The sequence below is a fragment of the Papaver somniferum genome, chromosome 7 (genome assembly GCF_003573695.1).
Source record: "Papaver somniferum cultivar HN1 chromosome 7, ASM357369v1, whole genome shotgun sequence".
Classification (NCBI taxonomy): domain Eukaryota; kingdom Viridiplantae; phylum Streptophyta; class Magnoliopsida; order Ranunculales; family Papaveraceae; genus Papaver; species Papaver somniferum.
This window is the reverse complement of record NC_039364.1, coordinates 137,366,419-137,383,742: the sequence shown is the minus strand read 5'-3', so window position 1 is coordinate 137,383,742 and position 17,324 is coordinate 137,366,419. Positions and strand designations below refer to the sequence as shown.

The following is a 17,324-nucleotide window of genomic DNA, read 5'->3' as shown; positions in this document are numbered from 1 at the left end:
CTAGCTAAAAAGGCTTTCTTATGGACGCTAAGTTTTCGCTTTCGCGTACACATATCCTTAAGGAACTTGGCATAAGCAGGAATTTTCCTAATTGCATCTAATAAGGAAAGGTTTATGGTAACTTGCTTAAAAACCTCCACTATGTCATTAAAGTTCGATTCCTTCTTTGTTGGTACTAATAGCTGAGGAAATGGGGCTCTAGGCCTAAAATCATACCTTTCAGGAACCGAATTCACATTATCAGAAACTTTATCAGTCTCTTCACCTACTGGTTCTGAGAGGTGAGATCCTGAGGGGTGAACTACAGCATGTTCACTATCGGGCATGGTTACCTTATTGTCTACAATTATACCACTTCTAAGGGTTCTAACAACATTCAATTGATTCGATGGTTTTGCACCTAATTCATGAACTCCTCTAGGGTTGGGTTGTGTTTGACTAGAAAACTTACCTTTTTCTCTCAAAGAATCACTTATCAGACCAACCTGGGTTTTTAACTCGGAAATAGCCTGACTATTTTCTTGTCCTATCCTGTTACTAGCTTGTAGACTCTGTTCTACGGATAACTGGAATTTTGCAGTTTGCTGAGTTAACAAGGCGAGAGATTCCTCTAAACTTAGGATTTTCTTATCTGACTGATTCTGAAACTGAGCTAGTCCTGAAGGATTCTTAGTATAGCCAAAACCTGGGGGAGCATTAGAATTACTAAACTGACCTTGACTTTGGCCCTTAGACCACGAAAGGTTCGGATGGTTTCTCCAACCAGGATTATAGGTTTCTGAATATGGGTCAATCTTTTGACGGTTATCAAATCTAGTGTTATTATAAAGAGCATTGGCCTGCTCTTCAATATTCTGGCCTTCCCAAAAAGGCTCCACTCTACCACTAGTCTGGCCCACTTCTAAGGCTTCTAACCTTTTTGCTATAGCAGCAATTTTGGCATCTGATTCATAGCCTCCTTCTACCCTATTAACGTTTCCTCTACTTAAAAGAATTGTTTTCTGGGGTGCCCTACTATTTTCCCATTGCTGGGTTTTTTCGGCGATTTCATTAAAAAATTCCATCGCCGCATCAACAGTTTGGTTTTCAAATCCACCAGTGCATAGAGACTCAACCATGGTCGTTGTGGAATAATCTAAACCCTCATAAAGGATCTGAACTAGCCTAACCTTTTCTAAACCATGATGAGGACACTGGGATAATAAATCATTGAACCTTTCCAAATACCTATATAAAGATTCTCCCTCTTGTTGTGAAAATGTGCATATTTGCGTCCTAATAGACGATGTTTTGTGCCTAGGGAAAAACTTATTGAAAAGGCAGATGTAAGTTGTTCATATGTCTCAATTGACTCGGAGTCCAAACTATACAGCCACGACTTGGCCTTATCTTTCAGGGAAAATGGGAATAACCTAAGCCTCATTCTAGAGTACTACAAATTTCCTCAAAATCCCTAACATGGTAATAAGGGTTTTCATTTTCTTTCCCTAAAAATATTGGGACCATCTGTAAGGTATTAGGTTTCAGTTCATAGGGTGCCTCCGTTTCAGCTAACTTAATACACGAAGGACGGGTAGTCCTAGTTGGATTCGACAAAGCTTTCAATGTTGCCATTTCTGGCGCTATAGGAGCAACATGGATTCTCTCCTCAGTCAAATAACGTTCAAAAAAAGACTCTTCAAAAGCCGGACTTTCTAGATTAAGGTAATCGAGACGCTTCTAACTACTAGGTTTCTCTTTAACAAATCTACTTAGTGCGTCTCTTTTACGTTCAGGCATACAATAGAATTTTCTAAATTGGAAGGGTAAGCAAACACAGATCAAGGCCGACTCAACCAAATCAAACCTATTGATTTCTAGCAAACAAAAAGCATGATGGCTCCACTTAGATTGTTTCTAGACCAGCTTCTAATCCTTCGAACGGGAATTCGTTACAATTTAAGCAAACCCCTCTGGAATCAATCCGAGTTAACGTAAGTTGAATAGAGGCGAGGGAAGCTCGGCGGAGCTTTGATACCCAAGGCCTCACCGGTATTACAAGGCGGCGCAGTCACGCATTCAACTTACAGAAACCGTCAAGAACTTCGAAGTATGCTTAAAAGAGTAACCAATATTTTTCGAATGACTTTCCTGTTAAGCTCGTTACCTTATCTGTCTCGTTCTAGTCAAAATTTTAGGCTTAGGTTCGCGTAGGTTACGTGTTCCTAAAGCGGGCAAGAAGAGAACGGTGATGAAATCCGAACCCTTATCTTGTATGGCCAGGCCTTGCCCTTTACTAGAAAAATAAATGTCCGTATTCAGTCCTCAACATATATGCATACGAAGGAGTCCAGTAACTCGCTGACAGGGGATTCGCGAGTGTTTAGAATCTTACCTCCCGTTCCAGACGGGGGATGAATCGGTTGTAGTCGACTCGGGCCACTGACTCCGATGTCTAGTGTACGAACCCAAGGTGAAGAGACAATATCGTAATTGTCCTCCTTCTCTGCAAACAGATTATATTTAAAGTACCCTTCCGTAAGGTAATAAAAAAAAATAATGTCCCAAAGTCCAAAAGTCCAAAAAAATAAAGAAAAATTACAAAAATAATAAACCCTAATACAATTTTTTTTTCTTTTAAATAAAATAAACAAACCCTAAAATAAAATTGTCTTCTTTTCTGTTCTTTTTGCTTAAATCTTTAGCTCCAAGTCTTTATGAAATCACCAAACTCCTTAGCTCAATTTTCTTTATGATCCAGAACCTGTAGACACAAGATAAATACCCAAAAACATAAAAAGGACAAAAAAATAAAAAAAATATAAAACCCTAAAAACAAGTCCGCGTCGGCGGCGGCAAAAATTGATGTGATTTGTAGATAGTGGTAAAAGTGGTTCGATTCTCAGACTTGTAAAGGATATTAATTATACTTAAATTCTAATATTAAAATAGAAAACTCACTAAAAATTATAGCAAACTCAATCAAAGATGATATCAATACTAAAAGAAACACTGAGGCTAAGATTCCACTATTTTCCAAGTTCAAAGTGATTAAACCAATACTTATATTTATGCAATTTTCTTGTTTAATTTGATTCTAAAATATTGCAACAAGTAGATTTTCAAAAGTAATAATTGTAAATACCAAGTATGAAGCATCAAAAGTCTTAAAACTAAGCATACTCCATCAAAATAGATCACAATCACTCAAATAAAAATCATATTCAATAATAGTTCAATGCAAATAATCATATAATTATTGCAAATAAAAAGATAAAATAGAATATACAACTTTTTGTTGGAAAAATAGCTTCCTCTATCGCCTCAGCAATGGGGTTTAGCTCCTCATATTAATCATGATCTCAAAATATGTGTTTGTTGCTCAAAAGAGGATTAAAAGAGTGAAAAGTAATAACACAGACTGTTTGCAACAGTGTATTGGTGTTCCAAAACATCAGTTACAATGGAACTGTTACAGAAAAACTGTTGCTTTGTCGCTGATTTTAAGACCCTAGAATACGACTGCTCTGCACAGCTTAATGTTCTTCAGCTGTTAAACAACGACACTGTTCTGCGACTGTTTCCCGTGCGTCAATGTTCTTCGCGTTCTTCCTCTTCAGCAGCAGCAGCAGAAACAGAGTTTGGTAAAGCTATGATTTCTTCTTCTCTGGCTCTCCTTAGGTTCTCAAACTCTCGACACCTCTTCTATATGACCCAAGACATATATTTATATCAAAAATACCGATTAAATCTCTCCCAAATCTTCCAAAATCGCTTTCCTTCTCTTCACGGCCAAGTTGCGGCAATTTCTTGTTTTAGAATTTCTACGCGTTTCTCAGCTTTCCTTTTTATTCTAAACTCTTCCTTAGATAGATACAAATCTTTGGCAAGGTTTACAGCGCTTTAATCTCTCTAAAATTCCCTAAAACAGATCACACACGTGACTTTCCATATTTTCTGTTGTGAGAAAAATCCATCGATTGAGCCCAGTATAATCGATTTAAACACCCATATCAGATTCCTAGACCCATAAGGAGTCTATCCTATGAAAATCATAGGTTTAATCGACCTCAAACTCCTCCAAATCACGATTGCCAAAACTGTTCTTCACTGCACTATTTTCCCGCCAAAACCTGATTTTTGAAATGTTGAAGATGGTTTCCCCTTATCCATAGTAGGGGTGCGATTAGCAACTGCCTGGAAATGGGATGCCCCTTAGTAATTAGGTTACCCCTTATCCAAAGTGAGATTCCGAATAACAAATGTCCTCCGGGTGCTTTCCGACAACTTTTCGAGCCAATTTTTTCCAAAAATGTTCATTGGCCAAAAATACCTACAAATAAATAAAACACCATAATAAGTACAAAAATGGGCCCTAACAATATATAGAATCGAGACAAATCGGACACCCAAATGTGCCTATCAAATACCCCCAAACCTATTATTTGCTAGTCCTCGAGCAAAAATAAAATAAAAATAAAATCCTAACTCACTGTCGCAGGCATCGTCGATTGCATTTAGCGTATGCAATAAGCCTTTAAACCCCTAGGTCTCCCTACCCATCCACAAAAAACCCATCAAAGCAAAAATAACACAAAAACCTCAGAAAAACAAAAGTAACACAAAAACCCCAAAGAATTTGATGACACATCATAAAATTTTATGAAACCAATTTTGAAATTTGGAGTTTTTGTATCAATTTTGTTTTAGATGGACTTTTAATGGATCCCAACATTTGAACGGGGTTTTTGTACCACAATTTTGGTCACCTTGGGTTTTTATGACTAGTTCTGTAGTTTATTATTAATAATAATATGATTTCGAGTGAATTTCCTTTGATGTGGTCAAAAGCTGAATCAAGCTTTCTTTTTAGAGCTTTTGGCCCCACCAAAACAATATAGACGAATAGAAACCTCCGGATTTTTCACACCACCAATATTTCGTCCAATAACACCCCGAGCTTATTTTACAACGTATAAAGTCTTTATTCAAAACATAATTTTTAATTTTCCGTTTCGCTTATTCTTTCTTCTTTTCGTTGTTTCATCTCTAAGATATATTCTGATTTTCTATTGATGTATTCTTCTTTCACGGGTGATAAAACATGGATGTAGTAGGGATATTAGTTAAAGGTTTGTTTTACTTATCACTAAACCTGTTTATATCCAATGATTCAGCTTGATACAGTTGTGGTTAAAATCCTCTGTAATTCTTAGAGCCTAACCCTAACCTTATTCTTCATTCTTCATTGATTATTAATTTTGATTATTCTGTATGTTTTCTTTTAATTATTGATTTTGTTCTAAGTATTTTCCATTGTGTTTTATTTTGCAGATGAGATTTTTACTCAAAAATATACAGCAATATTCCGTTCTCTTGGTAAACCCTCAATTATTCCTTTATCTGTTTATCTTATTTTTGAATCTTTTTATTTTTTAACTCGACTCCAGTTTTTTTTTTTTTTTTTGACTTTATTTTAGTTATTGATGTTATTGTCTACTCATTGAGAATTTTTATTTTGATATGATTTAACTACTTTGTAAATCAGGCTTTCCTATTTTCCGCAATTTGAGTCATACCTAATTCAACAATGTCATTGGGATTGAGTTGGTGAAGATCAAGATACTGTTGGATTCTACGATTAGGGAAATCAAACAATTTTCCAAATTGTCAATTGCTTATAAGTTAGATGGGAATCATGGGATCACTCGTTATATGCATAATTAACCCAGGTTAATTTTATTTATCCAATATATCCAATGTTTACTTTGGTTTCTAATTCTCAGTTGCTTACAAGTTAGATGGGAATCATGGGATCACTGATTATATGCATAATTAACTCAGGTTAATTTTATGTATCCAATATATTCAATGTTTACTTTGTTTTCCACAGTTTCTAAATTGGGTTAGTTAAAGTTTGGGGGCATCCAACTCAAAACCAATTGGCGATGAGTGGAGTGGCCTTTCTAAATTATATTCAATGTTTATTATGGGGATATTAGCAACGTGGGACTATTATCCTTCACAGGATTTTCATTGATTGGTTTTCTTATTTTAACCTTTGTATGGTTTGTTGTTCGTAGTAAAGAGAATGATGGAAATCAAGCTTTTCTCATAGGTTGTTTGGACTTATGAGAAAGTTGTGTATGCAGCTCATTGTAGTAGCTCGAAGGACTTGCTACCTATCTATACAAACTAGACGGTATATTCTTATTTGTTGGTTCAAATGGACATCAATGTACCTTTTTCTTCAAAACTGTGACCGTAGTAACTCGAAAGCTTGCTACCTATATGCTCAAAATGTGAGCTATATCCTTTTTGCATTGGGCAATCATTACACCCGTGAGATTTGAATTGTATCCTTAACATATTTGTTTACTTCATGTTCGTGCTTTTGAGTTATAATTATGAAATTACTGGGTGTTGTTACTGAATCCAAACGAAAATTATGAGAAGTAGTGTTATTACCAGAGAACATGTCTAAAAGAAAGGTATAATTGTTACCCGTTTAAATTGGAAATTAGACTTTTGATTGATCTAATCCAATGTTGTTTATCATGGGTTGTGCCTGAAGTTGGTATTTATGTGCTTGGTTCCCATGGTGATCCTAGGTTCGAGGAGGCATTTTGTTTCTGTAACAAAAGATGAATTGTATGAATGAACCACTACAATCTTATGTTCTGACCTAACAGTTTGATTTGTACAAGTGGTTGAGGGAGAACAAATGCAGGAAGAATGTAATAATAAGTAAACAATGTCGTCCAGTTTGAGCGAATGTTCAGTACTTCTAAGAAGTGTCTTCTTCTTCTTTGTGCTTGAAAGATATAAAACCATATTTAAGGTAATGTTGTTTTGAATAGGTTGTGTTTATCGGTAAGGATACAGGGAGGAAAAGTGGAGTAACTTTGGTGATTCACCTTTTGTTTTTTTTTTTCACTGTTGTTCAGTTGATTACCTAGACGAGTGTTGTTTTCAGTAGGTGGTGTGACTTAATAGCGAGATCGATCTTTTGAACCAGAGCTTTGTATATAGCCTTAGTTATTCAAATAATTTGGGTCTTCAGTTGTAATATTCGTATGTTCTATGATTTTGATTAGGGTTTGGATTTCTATTAGTATTAATTACGCTTCAATCCATTTAGCATGCAAGTTTATACCTTCTAAGTCTAAAAACTCTTATCTAATAGATCATTCTCATATGCAGGTTCAACAATTTGCCGAAGGCTATAAATATGGTAGTCACAGAGAAGACATGAGTACTGACTAGATTGAGGAGAATATAGAGCTAATACATCTGTTGTGGCAAAGAGTTTACATGAGTTATTTTCCGAACAATACTGGGCTGCCATTTGTTATTAATATCATGAATACTACCACCAGGAACCATGAACGCAGTTGCAAATGCGATAGTGATGCATTTAGTTGATAGTTTTGGTACTTAATTAGAGCATGTTTAATTATTTCTTGTACTTCAAGTCTTTTTTCGTAAGAGTAGTTCTTAATTTTTATTAGAATGCAAAATCTGGTACGTTGGGACAACGAGACTGGAAGGGAAAAAAAAAGAAATACAATGCCTATTTCCTTTTAATATTAGATTTTATTGTTTTGGGTACTATTTCTTATTTTAAATTTGTATCTTAAATTTTATTATTACCGATCTTTTCAGTTTAATGATTCAAATTTTGCATCCAATATTAGAACCAAAAAGTTTAAATGACCCTAATTAATTATACTTATCATCTTATTACCTTTTCCATACCTAATCTAATATCTAACTAAAAACCTAAATCTAAAAATGACGTTTCCTTTCTTTTTTCTCCTCTCCCGTTCTTCTCCTTTTATTATTTCCATTTTCTTCTTTTCCAATTTGTTTCGATGGTTAATCGTCAATTCTCAAAGAATTTCATCGTCAATTAAACTCCTCGTATAGAAGATCGCGAGGACAAAAACCTAACATAAATCTAAACAAGCCAACGAACCAGCGAATTCAACTTCATCTTCTTCAAATGAGAATGTTGAACTCGAAAATCAAGAATTGGTGACTCAAGGAGTTCAAGAAGAAGTCAATATACCGGATATAACTTTTATAAGGTATGAATCGAAAAATCCACCATATATTTATGCTCTTGTTTAGTCAAAAGTTTCGATTCGATAAATTTAGATTTTAGAAAATAGTTTCTGAACTGTTTATGATCGAGAGTTTTTATTTTCCCAACCTTAACTAGTATACTTTAGCTAGAAAATTATATTCATCTCAGCCGTAAGAGCTCATGTCATGTTAATCTCTGACTGAGTGTATAGCCTCTCAGAACATGTATAAATATGCAATCGTTAAATCCTTTCAGCTGAGATTTTAATATTTTGCTTATTTCATCGACAATACTGAACAATTCCAGTATTCACTTCTGTATATAATCTAGAATGATTTTACGGCTCCTAGATGAATTGACCACTAGTATAAATCAATAACGTATTCAGGATGTCGCAAGTGTTACCTGACTATGCAGAATAAACATTCAGAACGAGTGTGATGCTTCCACTACCTCATACCTTGACTCTCGAATAAATAAATGCTCGTAAACAGATTGCCTGCTAGTATGGAGCCATCAATTAATTAATTCTAGTGAAGTATTCATCAATTGAATTCCCAAAAAACATTCATTTTTTACTACAAAATTTCATTGCTTCAATTCACGGATTTTCCCAATATAACTCTATGAATTAGTAATATATATTCACTTTTCGGGCATGTGGGCCACCATCGAGTAAGCCTCGAGAAAATGGTACGAGTGTACTTATCAACAATGCAAGAACGAGCACCCAAAAATATGGACGAACGAGGAAATATGAAAAAAAACGTTAAGGGACCGGGCCCACCGTCTGGACGGCCATGCCACGGCCGTGGCCTTTCCCACGCCTCTTTAACTCTTTATTTTATTATTATTATTATTATTTATTTATTTGTTTTTTTATTGTTCATTAAATTATTATTGGATAAAGACTATTATTACAAGAATTAGTTGGAAGCCTAACAAGCTAAGCTCCAACAGTACACTACTACATTCCTTTAACAGGTTGCCGTTCTAGCATACCAGCGAGCCTCATGAGGAACCAGCCAAGGGAACCGAAGCGGATATGGGAATGACTATGTCGCAAGGGGGGAAAGCTACCTCTACCTTCCATGTCAGATTCTGCAATATTGTGCCTTCGGGGACTCGAACATGGGACCTCCTGGAGTGCATCAAATCTTTGTGGATCAGGGATGACCAGCTGAGCTAGCTACCTGTTTTATTATTATTATTATTAAAAATTTTATTATATTATTGGATGAATATTATTACATGAAACTAGTTGGAAGCCTAACAAGCTAAGCTCCAACGACATACTAATACATTAATTGAACAGGTTGCTGTGCTAATCTACCAGCGAGCCTCATGGGTAACCTAGCCAAGGGAGCCGAAACGGCGGGAGGGGGGCTGAGATTGTGTCACAAGGGGGGCAAACTAACACTACCTTCCATGTTAATTCCTGCAATATTACGCCATTGGGGACTCGAACCTGTGACCTCCTGGAGCGCATTAAACTTTTGGGAAACGGGGATGACCAGCTGAGCTAGGGGCCCGTTATTATTATTATTATTATTATTATTATTATCATAAAATAAAGCTACCAGGGGGGCATATTATTGATAATCGAAATTAGGTACAACATCGGTGGAGGATAGCTTAGCAACAATCTGAGCCCCTACACCTTTTTGAATAATAATGCCTAACCTATGGAAGAGTGAACTGCCAATTGTATAGTTGACATCATGACTATGCATACAATTACCAGGAGCATATTATTATCATTTATTTATTTTATTTTACTTTTATTTATTTTTTTAGTAATGGGGATTGAATTTTATTAATTATTAGTTGTTAATAATAAAACAAAGAGAGAATTCTTACAAAGCGGTAGAAGGTAGCCGAGCAACAAGCTGGGTGTCAACATTTTGAATAACAATTCCTAACCTGTGAAAGAGAGAACCACCTATCTTGTGATTAGCATCGTGGCTAACAAAGAAGTTCTTCAATCGTTTCATAAATGCAATTGTATCTACACCTAACTCGCCTAAAGTAGAAAAAGCCAAAACCCCAAACCCGTGTCCAAGTGTAGTGCACTTGTCGAGGTATTTGTTGCACTTTCGTGTAACTGCAGCGGAGATGGCATGCCCTGGAGTGAAATTGCGTGTTTTGGCACTTGTGAAGGGAGAAACATCGGTAACATCTAAACATACGTCTTTCCTATCTACCCAATTGAATACAAGGATGTCAGTCTCTTTAAATCTTTGTTGGTGTTTGAAAGGAACCCTAGAGAGACTTCTTTCCTAGAGAGACTTCTTTCCTAGCGGGTACTCCGGCTTTATAGAACATGTCTGCCAAGACATCTCTAACGAGATTGTGGCGAAATTTAGGCTTTACATCCTTTGCGCAATGCAAAGCATGGTCGCCAAATACGTCCATGGACCTGTTACAACTAGAGCATGAACTATCATTGTCAAAGAGAGGGATGCGGATGCGGTATATATGAACAACATGGAACTGCCGAGGACTAACGGTCTGGTTGAGCCCGGAAACTAGAATGGCCTTGAGAAAGTATATTACATGTACGGTTCTATTGCTTTGCCATAAGAACGAGTCACTTTCGGTTAGCGAGTACTGTGTAGGTATCCTTTCCTTGACAACACCAAATTACTTAGTCGCCAGAGATTTCATATATTGAGGGTCGACATCGTTGATACTGAAGTTGGGAAGTGATACACCACATGCATGTGTATATTCCTGCAAAGCATGTTGATAACCCTGGCACGATTTCAAATACGTAGAACAAGACATGATAGTATTCTGTAGATGATGCTTCTGAGCACAAGAGGCGAGATAATAATACTTCCCTGTATCGGCCATTATAAGTATCCCTAAACTATCATGTTTGATCGGCAAAGTCGCAATGCGTTGTTGAAGCAAACCAAAACCTACTCCATCACCGACAACTATCTGCCGCAAATATTGTAGGAGATGTGCGTCGAAAGCTAACGTTGCAGATTCTATATCCAAGGGGAAGGTGGTTCGTAATGTAAAATATAGCTTAGAGACGCCACTGCAGTTGCGCAAAAGAAGGAGCTCACTCTGTGGGTCCTGGAGCTTGTTTATATTGTTCATGAGTTGTATAGTTTTGTCAACTCTAGCCTGCACTAGGTCACTGCAAAACTGCAGGTCAAGGTTTACAGGCCCTCAGAGTAACTTCACTCCAACAGCTTGCTTTCCAATCTGATCAGTAAATACACCAGCAATATCTCTCCTAGGGTCATAAACAGGCCAAAATAGTTTGGTTTTAGACACGTTCAGGTACATGCCTCTACTTGGTCCTTCATCCTGCAAGATCTGCAATGCTTTAGCGACATCCAAGGTGTCTCCTGCAATGGGTCTTCGAGATACCAAGCATGGAAGGTTAGTGAACATTATGAAGCAATTCTCTCCACAAGCGGATGTAAAGTCAGGGCAAATAAGAGAGGGCCAAGCGCGTCACCCTTTTGGACCAATTGAGCAGAATAAAGGGCAAAGTTATTGTAGTATAGCCTGGATGGTGCTGAATAACAAAATTCGACCCATCTTGATATGCCGGGGCAGTGAGATCTTACCTCCTTGATAAGAGTAGTCATGTCGACTAAATTGAAAGCATTGGAGAAGTCGATCAACAACATAGTCATGTTTGGATCACTTCCCTATAGCTCCAGTAATCTGTTGGAAGTGTGCATAATGCTTTCACTGCCACATGGTATGCCGACACCAAACTGGTGCGTCCCTAGATAAGTTGTCATTTCCTTGCCTACTGAAGTAGCGGCGAGTTTGGAGCATAACCTACGCCATATAGTTCCTACAACAATTGGTCTTATGCCTCCACCGGGTTTGAGAAGTGGTGTCAATGGAGCACTCGCAACATATTTGCCAAGTATAGAAGGGGATTTTCCATCAATCCATAAGTTAACAACACCTCCTATTGACTGTAATAAGTCCTTGGCAATAGCAGCAGCAGGGCCGCTCATGGCATCTAAAAGATGCTGAGCTCTGAGGTCGTCTCTCCTGCACGAAGTTCCTTTAGGCAAACTATGTGTGGCAGACATAACCGACACAGCATCGACAAATAAAGCAGCTACTGGGATGCAGTCTGTGGGAATGGTGGGGGCGGTGCTTCAGGATGCTTGTATTGAAGCTCTTGCAGAGTGGCAGAGTTGGCAGGAGCAACCCCGTTAGACTGCAGAATACGAATAGCCGCCGAGTAGTGACCATAACTAATCTTCCTTCTACAAGCCTGTAGATTATGGTCTTTCTTCTTCTTGTTATTTGGCTTGTGGATGGGTGCCGAGCTGCCGGCTTGGAGAGACCAAGCAGTTTTTGGGTCAAGTTAAAGCAGCCGTTTGGTTCAGACCACTTCACCAGTGCTCGATTGTTAAACGCCATCTGAAGCTTCTTTCTCGTGCCAGAACTTTCTTATGTGGAACACTTTGGGATGTATAGATTCAAAGTGCAGATAGGGAGGAGAAGCAATTTCATCCAACCATCTATATTCATAGGTTTAGCAATCTCATTGTCTAGAGCGTTTTTAAGGGCCCGTGAAAAATGTAAACGACACTGTGGAGGAATACTTGTAATGTGGTGATTTGCTTTTGCAAAATCATATCAAGGAACTCCACAGTGAGAAAATCCTGGTCATTGTTAACAACAGTATTTCTAGGTTTGGAGTTACCAATAGATGAGGATGTTCCAACATTGTGTTGGGGATTTTCAACACCATGAATGAGAAAAGCAGCTGCATTTCCATTGAGAGGTCCGCAATAACTTCAGCAGGGTGAGATTTAGAAATTCAGGGTTTTTTCTATGCATGAATATGCAAGCATTAAATGCAAAGCCACATCTGCAAGTCAGATAAAGCTTTTTCCCATGCCGCAAAGAAATCCATATTATTCTGTATCCTGTCTTTGCATATGTCCGTGTCTCTATCAGTGGGGAAGTGCTTATCTGACACATGACAGTAGAAAGCACTTCTAGCATATTCTTCCGCCAATCCCATCAAGGCAACCATCATAGTGTTTGAAGGGGCAGTGAATCCTGTCTCCCTGTGAAGAGGAACATGGAAAAACCTGAGAGGATGGGGTAGATTGAGACGGTGATTCTGGGTCAGGTGCAGGATGTAAATGTGTTCTAGATAAATTGAAATTGCAAGTTCTAGGCATAGTTTTCCAAACATATAAAACTGTAGCTGTCTGAAACTGAAACAGAAATTTCCCAAAGTGAAAAACTATGAACCCTAAATGGCATCTTTGAATGCAGGCACTAACAACAGAGACAAGGGAGAGGAAGATGATGAATGTAAGAGAAGAAATCACGGTGAAAAGAAAGGATAAGAATCTGGTTTTCAGTCGCCAGAAAATCGCCTCGAAATCGCCGGACACTCTCTCCTCCTGGTTATTAATTATTATCAATATTATTATTATTATTTTTATTCATAAGGGAGTCGGTGCCCAGATTGTTGCTAGGCTACCAACACCCTCTCCCTCTCTCAAATACTTTTTTTTATTATTATTAATAAACAAACAAAGAAAATTTACAAAGAGTTGGTAAGTATCCTAGCAACAAGTTGCGCGCCAATATTATTATTATTTTTTATTTACTTTTTTATTTTTTGGGGAACGGGGATGACCAACTGAGCTAGGGGCCCGTTATTATTATTATTATTATTATAAAAGGGCCACGAAGGCTTTTATTATGAATCAAAATCAGTATTACAGGGGAAGGCTGGTAACCTAGCAACAAGCTGCATCAACACCTTTTTGAATAACTATTCCTAGTCTGTGAAAAAGAGAATTGCCTATCTTAAAATTAGCATCATGTCTAGCCATACAATTTCTTAATCTCTTTAAAAAGGATGTTAAATCAGGACTAAGCTCCCCGAAAGTGGTAAAGGCTAGAACCCCAAAACCATAGCCGAGTGAAGTGCACTTGTCCAGGTACTTATTGTTCTTGCGAGTGATGGCTGCAGAAATAGCAGACCCTGGTATAAAGTTGCGAGTCCTAGCACTAGTAAAAGGAGAAACCCCGGCTGAAGAATAAGCGTATTCTTTTTAAATAATGGGTAATGATAATAATAATAGTAATATTAAACGGGCCCCTAGCTCAGCTGGTCATCCCCGTTCCCCAAAAGTTTAATGCGCTCCAGGAGGTCACAGGTTCGAGTCCCCAATGGCATAATATTGTAGGAATTAACATGGAAGGTAGTGTTAGTTTGCCCCCCTTGTGACACAATCTCAGCCCCCCCTCCCGCCGTTTCGGCTCCCTTGGCTAGGTTACCCATGAGGCTCGCTGGTAGATTAGCACAGCAACCTGTTCAATTAATGTATTAGTATGTCGTTGGAGCTTAGCTTGTTAGGCTTCCAACTAGTTTCATGTAATAATATTCATCCAATAATAATAATAATAATAATAATAATAATAATGGGTAATGATAATAATAATCAAAATCAGTATTATTATTATTATTATTTTTTTTATATCACATATCAACAATAACTTCGGTAGAAGGCAACCGTGCAACAAGCTGGGTGCCAACACCTTTTTGAAAAACAATGCCTAGCCTATAAAAAAAAGAGCCGCATATCTTGGAATTGGCGCCATGACTAATGAGACAACTCCTCAATCTTTTTAGGAACGTGATTGTATCTGTGCTAAGTTCACCTAGAGTAGAGAAGCCCAGTACTCCAAAACCATATCCATGGGCAGCACATATATCAAGGTATTTGTGGCGTTTACGGGTGATGGCGGCTGAAATGGCATGCCCTGGTACAAAGTTATGTGGCCTAGCAGCTGTGAATGGTGAAACCCCCGCGACGTCCAAGCATACATCTTTCCCATCCTCCCAATTATACACCAAGATATCAGCTAGCTTGTATTCTTTGTTGGAGTTAGACACAAAACCTAAGGAGACCTCTTTCCCTGCATGTACTTGTGCCCTATAACACATATCGAATAAGACATCTCGTGCAAAGTCATGCCTGAATTTAAATTCCGACATCTTTAGCACAGTGTAGGGCATGATCCCCAAAGATGTCCATAGGCCTTCCACAGCTGGAGCATATAGAGTCTGGTTCAAACAATGGTATGTCAAGGCGGTACTGTAGGACAACTCGAAAATGTCGAGGCCCAACAGACTGGTTAAACCCGCTGATAGGAATCTTTATTATTATTATTTATTTTAATTATTATTAATATTATTATTATAAATCGACATCAAAATCAACATTACAAGGGATGGTGGGCAACCTAGAAACAAGCTGGTCACAAACACCTTTTTGAATAATGATCCCTAACCTATGAAAAAGAGAATTGCCCATCTTAAAATTGGCATCATGTCTTGCCATGCAATTCCGTAATCTCTTCAGAAAAATTAGAAAATTCGTACCAAGATCGCCAAAAGTGGAAAAGGCCAGCACACCAAAACCATAACTGAGTGAAGTGCAAACATCCAAGTATTTATTGTTCTTGCGGGTGATAGCTGCAGAAATGGCATGACCTGGTATGAAGCTGCGAGTTCTAGCACTAGTGAATGGAGAGACTCCTGTGACATCAAGACAAACATCCCTACCATCTTCCCAATTATAAACCATGATATCCGCTGGTCGAAGATCCTTGTTGTTGATGACGCCCAAAGAGACCTCTTTTCTAGCTACAACGCCAGTCCTATAACACATATCTGCCAAGATATCTTTCACTGAATCATGTCTGAATTTAAGCCCAACCTCGCTAGCGCAATGAATGACATGATCACCAAAGATATCCATAAGCTTGCCACAACAGGAACACTTGCTGTCTTCCTCAAGGCATTATTATTATTTTTTTTTTTAAAATAGAGCCATCCAAGACTTTTATTAAAAGAAACAAACAGTAGTATTTACACATGAATGGGTGAGAGTCGAGCAACAACCTGTGCCCCAACTCCCTTCTGGATAGCCAAACCTACCCTATGGAAAAGAAGACCACCTATTTTGCTATTAGCATCGTAGTTGGTCAAGCAATTCTTCAATCTCTTAAGCAGAATAATGAAATCTTCTCCAAGCTCTCCTAGGGTGGAGAAAACCAAAGCACAAAATTGATAGCCCAAAGATGTACATTGGTCCAAATATTTGTTGCGTTTACGAGTAACTGCCATAGAGATAGCATGGCCCGGTGTGAAACTGCGTATCCCACCCCCTGCGGAAGGTGAAACGTCGGTAACATCAAAAAAAGTGTCTTGTCCATTAATCCAATTGTATATAATGATGTCGGTAGGTTTGAGAGCAGTATTGTTGTCGGACAAAATACCCAAGCCTACTTCTTTCCCCGCTGCGACCCCGGACCTGTAGCAAATATCCATGACAATGTCTCTTACTAAATTGTGTCGAAATTTCTTCCCAACTTCGCTTGCGCAATGAAGGGCGTGGTCACCAAAAACATCCATATCCCATCCACAACACAAGCAATGACCGCCTTCAGGAAACATCGGAATACCAAGCCGGTATTGGGCAACGGCTCGGAACTGACGTGGTCCCAGCGATTGGTTTTAGCCCTGGAATAGGTGTGGCTTTCAAAAAATCCAAGGCATGATCTAACCGGTTACTTTGCCATAACACAACGTCTCTTGCAGTCAAGGTAAACTTAGCCGGTAACTCTTTCTTAATAACTTAAAAATATTGTGTTGCCAAAACTTTCATAGTATGTGGGGCAATAGAGTTAATGTTGAAAGAAGAGAGACACATGCTTGTATGAACCGATTGAGTGCATATTGATAATTATGACTGGGAGCTGATGTGTCTACGGACGCCATAATGGTATGCTCTAACTGCTGTATTTGTATATGTGATGCTAAGTAATAATACTGACTGGTATCGGCCATTGTATAGACTCCAAACCCTCCGTCCTTGAATGGTAATGTAGCAAGTCTTTGTTGTAAAAGGCCAAAGCCTGCCCCGTCACCAGTAATTAGATGTTGTAAGTAACGCAGTAAGTGCTGCTCGTAATGGTCTATAGCATCCTGTAACACTTGAAGATTAGTAGTGCGTAGAGCGAAGTAAAGTCTAGAAACTCCGGTACAATTACGTAGTAATAGTAGTTTACTCTACGGGTCTTTCAATTGCTTCACTGAGTTCATCAAGTGGATAGTTTTGTCCGCCCTGGAAATGACCATATCGCTGCAGAAATGATTGTCTTGGATTACTGGCCCTCCGAGGAGCTTAACACCATTGCGTGGTCTGCTTATATTAGGTGGAAAAACACC

At 38.2% G+C, this 17,324-nt stretch overlaps 1 pseudogene; it reads left to right on the top strand.

The window, feature by feature from the left end:
• The first annotated feature begins 1,176 nt into the window (after nt 1-1,176).
• Nucleotides 1,177-1,276, top strand: LOC113300761 (annotated as a pseudogene).
• The last annotated feature ends 16,048 nt before the right edge of the window (nt 1,277-17,324 follow it).